The following is a 6,357-nucleotide window of genomic DNA, read 5'->3' as shown; positions in this document are numbered from 1 at the left end:
CAATTGCACCCTGTATATGTATATGACATGCATAATTTTTATTGAGGCTTGTTGATTGATAAATGTGGACATGGATTTCATATTAAATGCTAGTGAATGTTGATTACTTGTATATGGCACTGACTAGTCAGGGACACTGACCTAAGAGTCAGAAACGGCATAATCGTCCTGAACGCAGGGCCGAATGAAGATTAGATCTAATCGATATTAGTGTTGAATGGCTCTAAGGAATTAGCACTGGACCGACCCTAAGGTCGATAAACTTATAAGCGCTTGGCTGGTCTAAGACTAGTTACTCAGAGCCAGGGCATAACACCTTGGTGACTGTTGTCACATGGCTAGGGAACGATGTTCCAGGGTTATGAATCTATGGTCATGGGGAAGGTTATGTTGGTGACCAGTCACCATGTACCTATCCTAGTTAAGCTAATGAAAGGTTTATTTACCTGTTGAGCCCCGGTGACCCTATCGTCACAAGGCTGAAGGGAGTTGTTCCCAATTTAGTGACTTTTGCGATTGTCACCTATCTATTTTAGACTGATAGTCCTGAATGATTATTATGATCATTGTTGATATTATATCATGCTTTATTGTGTTTTCTTGATGGGCCTTGGCTCATCGGTGCTATGTGGTGCAGGTAAAGGGAAAGAAAAGCTCACCCAGCCTTGAGTGGAGAGCTTAGGTGGTGATGTGTACATAAGCAGCCGCTTGACCACCACGGCCAAGGAATTCTCAGAGGGACTAGGGGGCTTACCCTATTTTTGCCGCTTAGGCTGGCGGGGTTGTAAATTTGAAACAGTAGAGGCCATTTTGAGTTGTAAATAACTTGTAAATGTTTTGAATAGCTCATGAGCAGTTATATACTTATTAAAAGATACCCTTTCCTTTTTATTGTTTTTCACCTTAACCTGGTAATAACACTTAGAACACGTTTTTAACCAAAGGACTCGGGTAGCGGGTCAAATTTCTGGTTCACCGATCACCGTAACTGTTTTGGGGTAACCAGGGCATTACAAAGACTTCGACATGATACTGGGCATGGATTGGCTAGCAAGGCATGGCGCAACCATCGACTGCAGACGCAAGCAAGTGACGTTTGAGACTCCTGATGGTCAGAGACTATGCTATATGGGAAAAGTTTCAGGACTACGTACGCTGCATATTTCATCTCTCAAAGCTGAGAGGATGATAGAAAAAGGATGACACACATTCTTAGCCAGCATCATGGATGTGGTAAAGGAAACTCCACTAAAGGTTGGAGACGTTCGCGTTATAAAAGAATTCTCAGAGGTATTTCCTAACGAATTACCAGGGTTGCCGCCAACTCGGGAAATTAGCTTCACAATTGAACTAGTGCTGGGCACCGAACCTATTTCAAAGGCACCATACGAGATGGAACCTACCGAACTCAAGGAGTTAAAGACGCAGCTACATGAACTCTTAGAGTTGGGTTTCATTAGGCTGAGCCATTCGCCATGGGGAGCACCTGTTGTATTTGTGAAGAAGAAGGATGGAATTATGCGAATGTGTATAGATTACCACGAGCTAAATAAGGTAACGATTAAGAATAAGTACCCATTACCCCGGATTGACGATTTGTTTTATCAACTCCGATGAGCAACCATGTTTTCAAAGATTGATCTACGGTCCGGGTATCACCAGCTCAAGGTACGGGAAGAGGATATTCCCAAGATAGCTTTTAGAACTCGTTATGGACATTACGAATTTTTAGTTATGTCTTTTGATCTTACCAATGCTCCAGCTGCATTTGTGGATTTAATGAATAGGATCTTCAAGGATTATTTGGACAAATTTGTCATAATGTTCATCGATGATATCTTGGTGTATTTAAAGGACAAAGTCGAGCATGAGGAACATTTAAAGATGACCTTGTTACGACTAAAATAACATCAACTTTACGCCAAGTTCAAGTAGTGTGAATTTTGGCTTTCACAAGTAGCGTTCCTCGGCCACATAGTATCCAAGGAAGGAGTTGTTGTGGACCCATCTAAGGATTGTCTAAGACGTAAGAATGCATCAGAGGTAAGAAGTTTTCTGGGGCTAGCAGGTTATTATCGGAGGTTTGTAGAGGGCTTTTCTAAGATAGCCACTCCACTTACCATCCTGACTCGGAAATAACAGAGGTTCAGCTGGATGGGTAAGTGTGAAGAGAGATTCCGGCTGCTTAAGGATAAGCTATACTCAGCACCAGTACTTTGTGTACCGACACCCAATGACAAGTTTGTAGTCTCATGTGATGCGTCGAAGCAAGGTTTGAGTTGTGTGCTGATGCAGAATGGCAAGGTAATAGCCTACGCCTCAAGGCAGCTGAAGGAATATGAGCAATGTTATCCAACGTATGATATGGAGTTGGCAGCGATGGTCTTTGCGTTGAAAACTGGCGCCATTATCTTTATGGAGAACAGTGTGAGATTTATACGGACCACAAAAGCTTAAAGTATTTCTTCACTCAAAAGGAGCTTTACATGAGGCAGCGCAGGTGGTTAGAACTAGTGAAGGATTATGAATGTGAAATCCTAAACCACCTGGGAAAGGCAAATGTAGTTATTGATGCGTTAAGTAGGAAGAGTTATGGAAGTCTAGCAGCGTTAGCTGGAATCGAAAAGCCTCTACAGCAGGAACTGATCAATGCCAGAATAAAAGTAATCATTGGTAAAATGGCTAACTTGTCCATCCAGTCAAGTCTGTTAGAAGATATACGGATCGAACAAGGGCATGATGACACATTAGTAGCACATATGGATGCAGTTAAAGAAGGCAAGGCTACAAATTTCTCGATATCAGGATAGGGGTTCTTGAGATATAAGGATCGGGTATGCGTACCGAATGATCAAGGGATTAGGATGAAGATTTTAGAAGAAGCGCTCAATACCCCATAATCAGTTCACCCAGGGTCAACTAAGATGACTCAAGATCTTAAAGCATTATATTGGTGGCCAGGAATGAAGAAAGATATAGCGGAGTATGTGTCTAAATTTTTAGTATGCCAGCAAGTGAAAGCAGAACATCAGCAGCCTGCAGGATTATTGCAACCGCCTAGTGTTCCATAATGGAAGTGGGGCGACATAGCCATGGATTTCGTGACAGGATTGCCACGAACAAATAAGCAGCACGACTCAGCTTGGGTAGTAGTAGATAGACTAACCAAGTCAGCTCACTTCCTGCCTGCCAAGACTACTTATACAACAGATAAGTACGTAGACATTTTTATTCAAGAAATAGTGAGACTGCATAGAATCCCTAAGACTATAGTGTCCGATAGAGGATCGGTGTTTACATCGAGATTTTGGGGAAGCTTGCAACAAGCCATGGGTAGCAAGTTAAGTCTTAGTATGACATTTCATCCTCAGACTGATGGTCAGCCCGAGCGTACCACACAGATTTTAGAAGAAATGTTGCACGCTTGTGTACTTGATTTCAGAGGATCATGGAGGAAGTATTTGCCGCTGATAGAATTCTCCTACAACAATAACTATCAGTCAACGATCGAGATCGCACCCTATGAGTTACTCTATGGAAGAAGGTGTCGATCACCGTTACATTGCCACGAGGTAGGAGAAAAGCAACTTCTTGGACCCAAAGCTGTTAGAGAAGCTCATGATGCTGTAGCGCTGATTAGAAAGCACATGCTCGCTACTCAGAGCTGTCAGAAAAGTTATGCGGATACCAAGCGACATGATGTGGAATTCAAAGTCAGAGATTAAGTCTTCTTAAAAATATCTCCTATGAAAGGTGTGAAGCGGTTTGGAAAGAAAGACAAGCTCAGTCCCTGGTTTATAGGTCCTTTTGAGATATTGGACAAAGTGGGAGCAGTTGCATATAGATTAGCCCAACTGCTAGCTCTAGCAGATAGCCATAATGTGTTCCACATCTCGATGCTGTGTAGATATGTGTCAGACCCATCACACGTCCTCAAGTACCTTACGATAGCACTCCAGAAAGACTTGAGTTATGAGGAACGACCGGTTAGCATCCTAGATAGAGGGATGAAGGAATTACGGTCTAAGAGTTTTCCGATAGTCAAGGTCCAATGGAGTAATAGTTCTGAACGGGAGGCAACGTGGGAGTTGGAGGAAGACATGTTAGCCCGGTATCCGGAATTGTTTGGTAAGTAAATTTCGGGGACGAAATTCTTTTAAGTATGGGAGAATTGTAGAGTTCTAGAATATTTACTTAGCTAGCTAGATAGTAGTAGTAGCAGTAGTTAGTATTAGTTAGTAGTATGTTAGTTACTGTGGATTTTGGTTCAAACCGGGACTTAGTTGGAAACTCATAGCAACAGTTATGGATTTTATAAGTTTAACCTATAGTTTAAGAATATTAATTATAACATAAGGTTTGATTAATATTGTGTAATGACCCAACTTATTCTAAACTTTGGACCATTAATAACTACTATACATAGACACTAATCTTTAAGAAAACATACATATGAAATAATCATAACTTCATTAAAACTGTAAAACAAAAGTTAAAATACATAAAATTTAGAGTAGAATATGGGATCCCATTGTTTTGAAAATAAAAAATAACATAACTTAAATCTTAAATAAATTGGTTACAAAATTAAGTGTGGAAATACATAGAAATCATAATTTAAAAGACTTAAACAAATTTATATTCGAATCGTTCACGCAATCCACCGATTCCATTCTTCCTCAATACACAATCCCAAGCTTCCAAGAATCTTCCCACCCCCATACTATTTTCCTGCACATATAAAACAAAGGAATCAGCCTAATGCCCAGCAAGGAAAATGTACTACAAGAGCTTAAGGATTAAAATGAGCTCGGTTTCAAAATTATTCAAAATTCATGCCCAAGAGCCGATATATCGCCTGGGCTGATATTCCCGAGGCTCGTCAAAGTGGTCGTGCGGAGTTACGTGTTTTTCGTATCCCCGTGTGGCAATATATCGCCCCCTAGAGCTGTGATATATCGGCATACGCTGAAATATTATACACGTAATTACACTTTTTCAGCATAATTTGAATTGAGTAAACAGCTTTGACTGAGTCCTATAATGATTTCAAAGCTGCTGGCAGACTCTAAGATTTTCAAATATTACTCTTAATAAACTATTCCTCAAAAATACTTAATTTCTCATTAAACATGCACATGACAAATGTCATTATCTTATTGGGTCTATCTAAACCTTATGGTATAATAAATATCATCTTCATAATCAGTCATATTAATCAAACCTTAGGTTATAATTAATATTCTTAAACTATAGGTTAAACTTATAAAATCTACAAGTGTTGTTACGAGTGTCCAACTAAGTCCCGGCTTGAACCAAAATCCACAGTAATAAACATACTATAACTACTACTAGCTATTACTATTACTACTACTATCTAATTAGCCAAGTAAAGTTCTTGGACTCTACAATTCTCCCCTACTAAAAATAATTTCTTCCTCGAAATTTACTTACCAAATAATTCCGGATACCGGCCTCCCGTTCAGAACTATTACTCCATAGGACTTTGACTATCGGAATACTCTTGGACCGTAACTGCTTCATCCCTCTGTCTAGGATGCTAACCGGTCATTCCTCGTAACTCAAGTCTTTCTGGAGTTCTATCTTATCGTACTTGAGGACATGAGATGGGTCTGACACATACTTGCATAGCATTGAGATGTGGAACACATTGTGACTATCTGCTAGGGCTGGCGGTAGGGCTAATCTATAAGCAACTGCTCCCACTTTTTCCAATATCTCAAAAGGACCTATAAATCGGGGACTAAGCTTTCCTTTCTTCCCAAACCGCTTTACACCTTTCATTGGAGATATCTTTAGGAAGACTTGATCACCAACTTTGAATTCCACATCATGTCGCTTGGCATCCGCATAGGTTTTCTGACGGCTTTGAGCAGCAAGCATACGCTGTCTAATCAACATTACTGCTTCTTGAGCTTTTCTAACAGCTTCGGGACCGAGAAGCTGCCTTTCTCATACCTCGTCCCAGTGAAGCAGCGATCAACACCTTCTTCCATAAAGCAACTCATAAGGTGCCATCCCGATCGTTGACTGGTAGCTATTGTTGTAGGAGAACTCTATCAGTGGTAAGTACTTATTCCATGATCCTCCGAAATCATGTACACAAGCACGTAGCATATCCTCTAAAATCTGTATCGTACGCTTGGACTGACTGTCTGTCTGAGGATGAAAAGCTGTACTAAGACTTAACTTAGTACCCATGGCTTGCTGTAAACTTCCCCAAAATCTCGATGTAAACACCGATCCTCTATCACACACTATTGTCTTGGGGATTCCATGCAACCGTACTATCTCTTGGACATAGATGTCTGCATATTGATCCGCTGTGTATGAGGT

The sequence above is a fragment of the Humulus lupulus genome, chromosome 6 (assembly GCF_963169125.1).
Source record: "Humulus lupulus chromosome 6, drHumLupu1.1, whole genome shotgun sequence".
Taxonomy (NCBI): Eukaryota; Viridiplantae; Streptophyta; class Magnoliopsida; order Rosales; family Cannabaceae; genus Humulus; species Humulus lupulus.
This window is presented reverse-complemented; position numbering follows the sequence as displayed.